The sequence below is a fragment of the Pongo abelii genome, chromosome 21 (assembly GCF_028885655.2).
Source record: "Pongo abelii isolate AG06213 chromosome 21, NHGRI_mPonAbe1-v2.0_pri, whole genome shotgun sequence".
Lineage (NCBI taxonomy): Eukaryota > Metazoa > Chordata > Mammalia > Primates > Hominidae > Pongo > Pongo abelii.
In genome coordinates this window covers 53,186,265-53,197,844 of record NC_072006.2, presented here as the reverse complement: position 1 = coordinate 53,197,844, position 11,580 = coordinate 53,186,265, and positions in this window count along the sequence as shown.

Genomic DNA, 11,580 nt, shown 5'->3' with positions numbered 1-11,580 from the left:
CAATGTCCTATTTATTCAGCTCACCTGTCGCCTTGTGACACCCTCCAAACCCAATCCCTCCCCACTTCTTCCCCTACCCTGCACTGAAACATGTCAGACTTCTCTCTTGGGCTTTTTTCAAACTCCATTAAAGGGCTTCTCAAGTTTTGCTATTTGAAACACGCTTTTGAGACCTTGAATGTTTAGCTGCAGACCCAGATTCAGTCCCCTCCAGAGTCATCACACAATGTACACAATACTGATCGCGGCCCTGCTTCTAAGCCACTTACCGTCCTGAATGTGCCCTCTTAGATGCCCAGGAAGCCACTCTTCTGTGGTCACTCTGGCACCAGCTTGTGGTTATGTCACACCTTTCCCCAAACAGCTTATCTCAAGTCCCTGCACAGCCCAGGGTCTGCCAGCTGCTCAGCCTTCTCCTTCCCTCCTCACAGTCATCCTTACCCCGCTGGCCTCCTTTCTGTGTCTACAATGCCCAGCCCTCTCCAGCGTCAACGCTTTCGCACCCACCATTCCCTCTGCGGGGATCTTTCTTCCCTTGTTCTTCAGCTGCTTCCCACTCGGCCTTCAGGTTTTGGCTGGAATGTTCATTCCCCAAGAAACCTTCCCTGACACCCAGTCTGAATGAAGCCCCCTGAGCGCACACTCATGTCACACCGGATGCTGCTGGAGACTGTAGTATTTGTCACCGTTCCCACTTCATGTGAGAGTACGTTCTTTCTCCTTTCCCTCAGTCTTACCCATTTTCTGGGAAGATGGCTAAGACCTGTGTTCTCCCCAAACTCTGAGCAGGGATACTAGCTCCTGGCTGAGCCCTCTGTCAAGGGACAGCTTTGAGACAAACAGATAATAAAACTCCCCATGGGTACCCAAGGCTTAAACTAGCACATCCTGCCATCTTTTCTTTTCTTTCTTTCTTTTTTTTTTTTTTTTTTTTGAGACACGGTTTCACTCCCGTTACCCAGGCTAGAGTGCAGCGGTGTGATCTCGGCTCACTATAACCTCCACCTCCTGGGTTCAAGTGATCCTCCTGCCTCAGCCTCCCTCGTAGCTGGGACTATAGCAGTGTGTCACCATGCCCAGCTAATTTTTGTATTTTTAGTAGAGACGGGTTTTTACCATGTTGGTCAGGCTGGTCTCAAACTCCTGACCTCAAGTGATCTGTCTGCCTCAGCCTCCCAAATTGCTGGGATTACAGGTGGGGGCCACCATGCCTGGCCACATCCTGCCATCTTATTAAACTGATTCAAGATAGGCTCCTGGTTTCTTTGGCTTAATTGTAAGTGACCTGAGGGTGAGGGTCTTTCCTCCTCTTCATTGTGTCTCCTAAACTCCCACCACAACGCTGGTCATAGTGAACACTCTCCTAAATCACACAACACTGCCCACCCCCTACAAACACACACACACACACACACACACACACACACACACGTACACCCCTCCTTCTCTGTGGTCCCAAAAGATAAATGTAGGGGGATGATAACAACAGGTTTTGTGGTGCAACCTCTTGTGCTTTTATAGAGGCAGCTCACTGTAAACCAAAAGAATTTTTGGAAAGTTGTGGGTTCGAATTCTGGTTCAGCTATGTAAGAGGTGGGTGATCTTGGATAAGCATTTTAACGCCATATTCCTCATTTATAAAATGGTGACCCCAAATGCCTAATTGTAGAGTCCATATAATAATTAAATGACTAGATGCTTATAATTGTCAGGTGCAAATACATGTAGAATGATCTCATTGTATAAAGTAAACGTTTCTGAGCTGGGTGTGGTAGCAGGCCTGTAGTCCCAGCTACTCGGGAGGCTGAGATGGGAGGATTGCTTGAGCCCAGGAGGTAGAGGCTGCAGTGGGCTGTGATTGCCCCACTGTAATCCAGCCTGGGTGACAGAGCAAGACTGTCTCGGCACCAAGGGGGCAAAAATAGCTTTCTCTGTGTGTAAACGCCTGGGAAAAGTTTACCTCTAAGGAGTTGAGGGAAGATGGTGGGATGAGGAGCATGGTGAAGTATTTTCCGCTGTTGTTGTGCTTTTATATTTTCTTACTTGAATTTTTATTTTTTAAAATTTTTATTCATTTATTTTTTTTGAGACAGAGTCTCGCTATTGTCATCCAGGCTGGAGTGAAGTGGCACAATCTCAGCTCACTGCAACCTCCACCTCCAGGGTTCAAGCTATTCTCCTGCCTCAGCCTCCCAAGTAGCTAGGATTATAGGTGCCCGCCACCATACTGGCTTTTTTTTTTTTTTTTTTTTTTTTGTATTTTTACTAGAGACAGGGTTTCACCATGTTGGCCAGGCCGGTCTTGAACTCCTGACCTCAGGTGACCTGCCCGTCTTGGCCTCCCAAAGTACTGGGATTACAGGAGTGAGCCACTGTACCCGGCCTCTTGCTTGAATTTTTAATAAGACTGCACTCCTGTATTACTTGTTGCTGTAGATTAGACTGCCGTAGAGCAAACATTTCCCTTTTCCTCTTCCATTTCCCTGGAATGAATGGACTTCTTCGTCTCTTGTCTTTGGTCTTGGCCATGTGACTTGCTTTGGCCACTGAGATGGCAGTGGACATGAACTAAACAAAGGTTTGAAATGTACAGTGGAGGTGAACTTTTCCCTTGTGTGCCTGGCTTTCATGATACTGAGAACATGCCCTGAGTAGCCCACAAGTCCCAAAGGATGAGTGACACGCAGGGCAGATCAGAGCCGAGTCCAATGGCCAGAGGCCCAGCTGAGCTCATGAGACCAACAGCATCTCCTCAGAAAATCCACAGATCCATGAGCAAGAAATAAACGACAGTTTGTTATGTAGCCAAAGCTGACTGGTACACAGTGTTATTTTGAAAAGAGAAAAAAATAAAATCAGGAAACAGAGTGCCCAGCAAATTCCTGTTGAGTAAATGTTACTTCCTCTTTCATCCTCTTACCCTCCTGAAAGGGCTGACTCAAGAGCCTCCAGAAACACTTCTGGGGCTCCGTTTGAACAGGTTGTCCTTCCTCATGGCACTTTGTACCCATTGCTTATTTTGTTATTTATTTATTTATTTGTTTGTTGAGACAGAGTCTCACTCTGTTGCCCAGGCTGGAGTGCAATGACACAATCTCAGCTCACTGCAACCTCTGCCTCCCAGGTTCAAGTGATTCTCCTGCCTCAGCCTCCTGAATAGTTGGAATTACAGGTGCCTGCCACCACACCCGGCTAATTTTTTATATTTTTTAGTATAGACGGGGTTTCACCATGTTAGCCAGGCTGGTCTTGAACTCCTAACCTCTAGTGATCCGCCTGCCTCGGCCTCCCCAAGTGCTAAGATTACAGGCGTGAGCTGCTAATCCCGGCCACTTATCTTGTTCTATCTTGTAAAATACTTAGTTGATCTCAAGCCTGTCTTGCCAACTGGAAGACAATCCCTTCCTTCAAGGAGCGTACAATCTAGTTTCACAAACACAGCAAATATAGAAAGGAATTGCTTTACATGTATATTCAACTTATACATATCCAACTCTATGTGCTCGGTGAAAAAAAACCACACCATGGTGTAATGCATGTGGATGATTCTGCCCACTGCTCTTGTCTCAACGAAGGTATGTCACGGAGGAGAACAAGTGAGAGCGGTACCCTGAATCTTTTTTTTTTTTTGAGACGGAGTCTCGCTCTGTCGCCCAGGCTGGAGTGCAGTGGTGTGATCTCGGCTCACTGCAAGCTCCGCCTCCCAGGTTCACGACATTCTCCTGCCTCCCGAGTAGCTGGGACTACAGGAGCCCGCCACCATGCCCGGCTTGTTTTTTGTATTTTTAGTAGAGACGGGGTTTCACCGTGTTAGCCAGGATGGTCTCGATCTCCTGACCTCATGATCCGCCCGCCTCGGCCTCCCAAAGTGCTGGGATTACAGGCGTGAGCCACCGCACCCGGCTGAGGTGCCCTGAATCTTGTCAGCCTTTAATAGCCTGAGTATTTTGGTGAGCTGGACCTGACTCTAATGTTTAAAGGTATATATTTTGTGTCTGGTGTGATTACCAAGCACAATTCACTGTAGAGACTATTATTATCTCCATATTATAGTTAAGAAAACTGAAGCTTAGGAAGGACAAGTAAATTACCCCAAATCATACAGCTTGCAGGGGGTTGAGCCAGGACTGAGGCTCCAAGTCTGTCTGAATCCTAAGCTTCCTCAAGCACTTGGATAAAAGAACAGAAGTAAATATGATTTTTTTTTTTTTTGAGACGGAGTCTCACTCTGTCGCCCAGGCTGGCGTGCAGTGGCACAATCTCGGCTTGTTGCAACCTCTGCCTCCTGGGTTCAAGCGATTATCATGCTTCAGTCTCCCAAGTAGCTGGGATTACAGGCACCTGCCACTGCACCCAGCTAATTTTTGTATTTTTCATAGTAGAGACAGGGTTTTGCCATGTTACCCAGGTAGGTCTCGAATTCCTGACCTCAAGTGACCTGCCCGCTTTGGCCTCCCAAAGTGCTGGGATTACAGGCGTGAGCCACCGTGCCCTGCCTAAATATGATTTTTACGGTTAGTTGTTACACAACACAAGTTGACATCTGAGAGCAGGGCACTTGGTGGATGCGGGGCAGCCCCATCCACAGTCACCACTCTCAAGTAAGATTGGAACTTTTTCAACTTTTTGAACTGACAAAGGCTCCACGTGACTTTGCAGAAGCCACAGTTTCTCACTGCCAAAGTTGAGGGATCCCAGAAGTTAGTAGTCAGCTACGAAGCGGATCAGGTGCAGCCATAAAAATCAGACAGTGCAGATTCAAGTCCTGGGCAACTTGAGGCGAGTCACTCAATATTCTGGGCTTTGAAGGGTTGGAGTTGGGAAAGTTGGGGCCTGCTGGCTTGATGTGGCCCACTGGCATGTTTGTTTGTATCACACATTATTTTTATTTTGTTTTGTTTTAGTTTTTTAAATCAATATTAAAACAATAAGGTATGTAATTGTGAAAAAAATGGTCCCTCATACATGGCTGCAGGAATGGATCTTGGTACAACCACTATGAGGGGACAAGTAGGCAAATTCCTTACATATTAGAAATGCACATACAGAAATTCTAATTTGGAGAATTTAGTTACAGATACATTTGCATATGTGAAAAATATATATGTAGGAGGTTATTCAGGCAGCATTGTTTATTTTATTTTACTTTTTAATTTTACATTAAGTTCTGGGATACATGTGCAGAGTGTGCAGGTTTGTTACATAGGTATACATGTGCCATGGTGGTTTGCTGCACCTATCAACCTGTCATCTAGGTTTTAAGCCCAGCGTGCATTAGGTGTTTGTCCTAATGCTCTCTCTCCCCTTACCTCGCAACTCCCAAAAGGCCCTGGTGTGTGTTGTTCCCCTCTTGTATCCATGTGTTCTTGTTGTTCAACTCCCACTTATGAGTGAGAACATGCAGTGTTTGGTTTTCTGTTCCTGTGTTACTTTGCTGAGGATGATAGCTTCCAGCTTCATCCATGTCCCTGCAAAGGACATGATCTTATTCTTTTTTATGGCTGCATAGTAGTCCATGGTGTATATGTACCACCTTTTCTTTATCCAATCTATCATTGATGGGCATTTGGGTTGGTTCCAAGCCTTTGCTATTGTAAATAGTGCTCAGCACTATCAATACCTATGCAGCATTGTTTAAAATGCAACAATCTAGAAAAACAATCTAAATGGGGGTGGGTTAAATCAAATATGGGTCATCCAACCAGGCAAGGTAGCTCACGCCTGTAATCCAAGCACTTTGGGAGGCCAAAGCAGGAGGATAGCTTGAGCCCAGGAGTTTGAGACTGCAATGACCCATAATCACACCACTGCACTCCAGCCTGGGCAACAGAGTGAGACCCTGTCTAAAAAAAAAATAAAATAAAAAAACTGCAATAAAACAGATCATCCGTGTGGTGGAATAAGCTGTGCAACTGTAAAAATAATGAGGATACTGTCTATGTACTAATAAAGAAAATTCTCGGCTGGGTATGGTGGCTCACACCTGTAATTCCAGCATTTTAGAAGGCCAAGGCGGGAGGATCACTTGAGCCCAGCAGTTTGAAACCAGCCTGAGTGACATAGTGAGACCCCCATCTCTACAAATAAAAAATTAGCCAGGCATGATGGCACGTGTCTGTAGTCCCAGCTACTTGCGAGGCTGAGGTGAGAGGATTGCTTGAACCCAAGAGGTCGAGGCTGCAATGAGCTGTGTTTGTGCCACTGCACTCCAGCCTGGGTGACAGCGCAAAACTCTGTCTCAAAGAAAAAAAAAAAGAATCTTTAGGATAGATTATTTAATTAAAAAGCAAGGTATAAAATAATGTGTTTGTTATGCTCTCTTTTATGTAAAATGGGATAAAACACAGAAAAAAGTTGTGTTTATTTTATTATTTGTTTGTATAATTATAAAGACACTTTATCCACAATAAATCAGTAATTGTGGTTATCTGTGGAGTGGGAAATTGTAGTAGGAGGGAGACATTTTCTGTACCTTTTCAACTGTTTTGAATTTTGAGTTTTGAAAAGAAAAGTTAAAAAAATCAGGTTTTTCTTACTTTGGGAGGCTGAGGCAGTTGGATCACTTGAGGTCAGGAGTTTGAGACCAGCCTGACCAACATGTTGAAACCCTGTCTCTACTAAAAATACACACAAAAAATTAGCCAGGTATGGTGACACACACCTGTAATTCCAGCTACTTTGGATTTGGAGGCTGGGGCAGGAGAATCGCTTGAACCCGGGAGGCGGAGGTTGCAGTGAGCCGAGATCATGCCATTGCACTCCAGCCTGGGTAACAAGAGCGAAACTCCGTCTCAAAAAAAAAAAAAAATTAAGTGTTTTCATATATAGATGATGTAGCATTCCTGCAGGCAAAAGCAGATTGGAGCTGATTAGTGACTGTCTCCTAGAAGGGGTTTGGGCTTTCCTGTTTGCCATAGTTTCCACCGCTCCCTCTTGTCTCCCTGGCTGCAAGCACTAGTGTCTGTTACCACTTTGTTCACTGTTGTTTTTCTTAGACAGGAGTATAAGAAGTGTTTCAGGAAACTTGTATTCATGTCTGTCAAAAGTAGCAAATTTGTTGCAGGATAGTGTGAATGTACTGAACACTGCTAAACTGTACACTTCACACAGGTTAATGAATGGCACAGTGGCTCACGCCTGCAATCCCAGCACTTTGGGAGGCGGAGGTGGGAGGATCACTTGAGGCAAAGACTTCCAGACCAGCCTGGGCAACATGGTGAGGCTCCGTTTGTACAGGAAAAAAAAAAGAAAGAAAGAAAAAAAAAGGTTAAGATGGTAAATTTTAGGTTATGTGTATTGTACACAATTTTTTATTTATTTATTTATTTGTTTGTTTGTTTGTTTGTTTGAGACAGAGTCTCACTCTGTCACCCAGGCAGGAGTGCAGTGGCACAATCTTGGCTCACTGCAACCTCCACCTCCCCGGTTCAAGCAATTCTCCTGCCTCAGCCTCTCAAGTAACTGGGATTACAGGCGCATGCCACCACGCCCAGCTAATTTTATATACAATTATTTTTAAAAAGTGTCAGACTCTACACCTGTGGAGAGATGCAAAGATGGATGGCTCCCTTGACCAACAAAAGTTCTAGGATGGATTCTCATCCGCCCAGCTTGGCTCAGGTGCCTGGCCTGTGGCCAGTGGAGAGGGAATAGCTGATCTGTGCCTCTTCTAGACATTCCCTGGGGGACCCTCGAAGGTGTAACTCTGGGGTAGGTGCTTTCAAGGTCTCTCCTGCCTCTATGATTCTGGCACTGCTTCTGCCCCTAACTTGCTGGGTGGCCTTGGACAAACCATGTCCCCTCTCCAAGCCTCTATTTTCCCACCTGTTACATGAGAAGCTTGAAGTGGATTGTCTTGCAGGCTCTTCAGCTCCAAGAGCTTCCCACTTGATTTCTCCTTGAGCAATTCCTCTGTTCCTGTCTCCAAAGAGATTAAGTGGGCTTCAGGCTGGGCCGGGAAGCAGGAGGCCTCCTTTTCTTGTTGGGGTTGTGTGGGCTGCAGTGGGAGGTTCCCTTTTCTTCCTTCCTTACTTTCCTTTTTTAAAATTTCAACCAGAAAGTTATTTTAAACCCTAAGTGGGGAGCTGCTAAAAGTCACACACCTTAGAACTCATGTGCTACAACCTCTTATGGAGGAAGAGCAAGTGATTCTTTTTTTTTTTTTTTTTTTTTGAGATAGGATCTCCCTCTGTTTCCCAGGCTGGAGTGCAGTGGGGTGATCTCGGCTAACTGCCACCTCCACCTCCCAGGCTCAAGTGATCCTCCCACCTTAGCCTCCTAAGTAGCTAGGACCATAGGCATGTGCCACCATACTTGGCTAATTTTATATTTTTGGGGGTAGAGATGGGTTTTTGCCATGTTGCCCAGGCTGGTCTCTAGCGCCCAGACTCAAGCGACCCTCCCACCTCTGCCTTCCAAAGTGCTAGGATTACAGGTGTGAGCCACTGTGCCTGGCCAAGCAGTTCTTAATTCTTGCTGTTCTCTCTTCTCCCTGACCCTCACCCCCATGGGAGGGGAACCCATCCCATTCATCCTCTGCTGAGCTGAGTCAAAAAACTGAAAAACACTTTGGTGGCCTCTATGACTGCAGTCCTCAGACCAGTGCCTCTCCAACTTGCGCCTGCCTGAGGCTCACCTGGACAGCTTGTTAACACAGATTCTGCTCCAGTGGCCCTGGGCTGGGGTCCCAGACAATGCCCATGAGCAGCCAGGCCTTGAGCCACAGGACCCAGGTTGCTGTTAGCTCAGAAAATCCATCTGGAAAATGGCCTGAAAATCGCTTAACTGCTCCTTCTCATTTTGATTTGGCCCTGCTACCCTATTTTAAATAATATATTTTTTAAAAACTTTAAAACATGCACAAAGTAAAAAATTAAAAGTTTAGCCAGAGGATCCCTTGAGGCCAGGAGTTTGAGACCAGCCTGGGCAACACAAGGAGAAGAACTTGTCTCTACAAAAACTAATAATTAGCCAGGTATGGTGGCACACACTTGTAGTCCCAGCTTCTCAGGAGGCTGAGGTGAGAGGATTGCTTGAGCTCGGGAAGTTGAGGCTTTAATGAGTTACGATCTCACCATTGCATTCCAGCGGGGCAACAGAGTGAGATCCTGTCTCAAAAAAAAAAAAAAACAGTTTAACACTTCGAAAAGGGCATACACTGAAAAATTGGTCACCCCTTGTCCCGTCTCTCAGTCTTCCCAGTGCGCAGAGGTAGTAGCCCATTATCCATGTTTTTGTGCCTTCTTCCAGGGAGAGTTTGTGCAGAATAATTATTATACAGCTGTTCCTTATTGACCATTTCCTACATCCTAGGCACTGAGAAATGCCTCTTGTGTAGATGACTTTATTTAATTTTTCCAACAAGTCCAATTTTACAGTTGAGGAAACTGGAGCACAGAGAGGTTGAAACTTTGATCTTCATTGCACAGCAAGGGAGGGCCAATACTGGGATGCCAGGCCTCAGGATGCTAAAAGCTCTTGTGGAGGAACTCCCAGTTCAACACCTCTATAGACAGAGCCCCTGCCCACCTCTTTTTGTTTCTTTTGTAACAATCAGGATAGCATATAATGTTCTGAACCTTTCTTTTTCCCCTTAACAGTTTATGTTGAAGAGGGCTCAATTGCAGTACATGGAGACCCGTCTTCCTTTGAACAGCTGCTGAAGATTTCTTTGCAAGCACGGACCTGGTTTCTTTAACCAGGGACCTGTGTGGGGGGTAGGAGAAGAAAGGGGTCATTCCAGTTCTTTCTACAAATTTCTGTCAAGCGTAGCATTGCACATACTTCATTTTACACATGTGTGAAGATATCTGTACGATGAACCCCTAGACCTGAAACTGCTGGCCAAAGGCTGTGTTCCTGTAAAACTTGGTAGTTGATGACAATAGTTTTCCAAAACTGCTCTGGCACCTTCCACTCCCCGGGGGTGTACGGGAGTACCTATTTCCCTCAGAGACTCCCCAGTACCATTTTATAAGCTTATGGCTTTTTCTGCTACTGATTTGAATGATCCCACAGGAAGCAGGGTTGGGTAAGAACCCCCACCCCACCTCCTTGCCTGATTGTCAAAAACTTTGCCTGAGGTGTGTGGCTTCTCCCTGCCCAGTGACTCTGTTCTCCTGGTCAGGTCAGCCTGCTCCTCTGAAGAGCAGCTTGTGTCACCAGGGATTTCATGGCTTAAAAATAAAGGTGATCTGATTGCACACAGGGCTCTGGCCAGCCATGAGCTCCAAGCCCTTCCCCCTGGTCCCCAGGGACCACAGCTAAGCAACTGGAAGAAGCCACGAAGAACAATGAAGTTTGGCTTCTCAGAACCCTGAAAAACAAAGTGCCCGACACAAAGGCATAAGAAGGTGAAGGTCAGGGTTCAGCTGGGCTCTGTCCCCAACCCTCCATCTGAAATGATCTTCCCATATTTTAGAGCAGTGGTTAAGTGCATAGACGGGAGCGCCATGACCTGCGTTCAAATCTTGCTCCCCTGACTTCGATGAGCGATGTGACCTTAGGTTCATGATTTCACCTCTCTGAACTATACTTTTCTCATCTGCAAAATTGAGATAACAGGCTTACTTCCCAGTGTGCTTGTGAAGACCAAATGTCATAAAGTACACAAAGTTTTTTGAACAACATTTGGCACAAAGAAAGCACACAATAAATATTAGCTGTGATTTCGTTACAAATATGATTCATTTATTTACTTGGTTATTGTCTGTCTGGAATACTAACCCCAGTAACGGACATCTCTCTTGTTCCCAGTGGTGTCTCCTGTCCCAGCACAGTGCCTGAACATAATAGGTCCTCTGTAAATATTCACTGGAGGAATAAGTGAAGACATGAATGAATGAACAAGGAGAACCTGTCATTTCCTCTCCCTCAGCCTCAGTTTCTTTCTTTGTGAAATGAAAGATTGAAATTTCATTCTCTGTGTCCTCTTGTATTTTCCTAATCTGCAGTGATCATATGTCATTGCTTTTTCCAATGGCAAGAAAAACTATAAAAAACATATAAGCCTTTGTTCGTAATTGCCAAAACGTGGAAGCAATCAAGATATCCTTCAATAGTTGAATGAAAAAGCAAACTGTGGTACGTCCAGACAAAGGAATATTATTCATTGACTAGAAAAAAAGATCTATCAAGCCATGAAAAGACATGGAAGAATCTTAAATGTATATTGCTAAGTGAAATAAGACAATATGGGCTGGGCGCACTGGCTCATGCCTGTAATCTCAGTACTTTGGGAAGCCAAGGCAGGCAGATCACCTGAGGTCAGGAGTTCGAGACCAGCCTGGCCAATAAAACCCTGTCTCTAGTAAAAATACAAAAATTAGCCAGGCGTGGTGGTGTGCGCCTATAGTCCCAGCTACTCAGGAGGCTGAGGCAGGAGAATGACTTGAACCCGGGAGGCGGAGGTTGCAGTGAGCCAAGATCATGCCATTGTACCGCAGCCTGGGTGACACAGCGAGGCTGTGTCAAAAAAAAAAAAAAAAAGACAATATGAAAAGGCTACACACTGTATGGCTCCAACTATGTGACATTCTGGATAAACCAAAACTATAGAGAAAGAAAAAAAAAGAAAAAAAA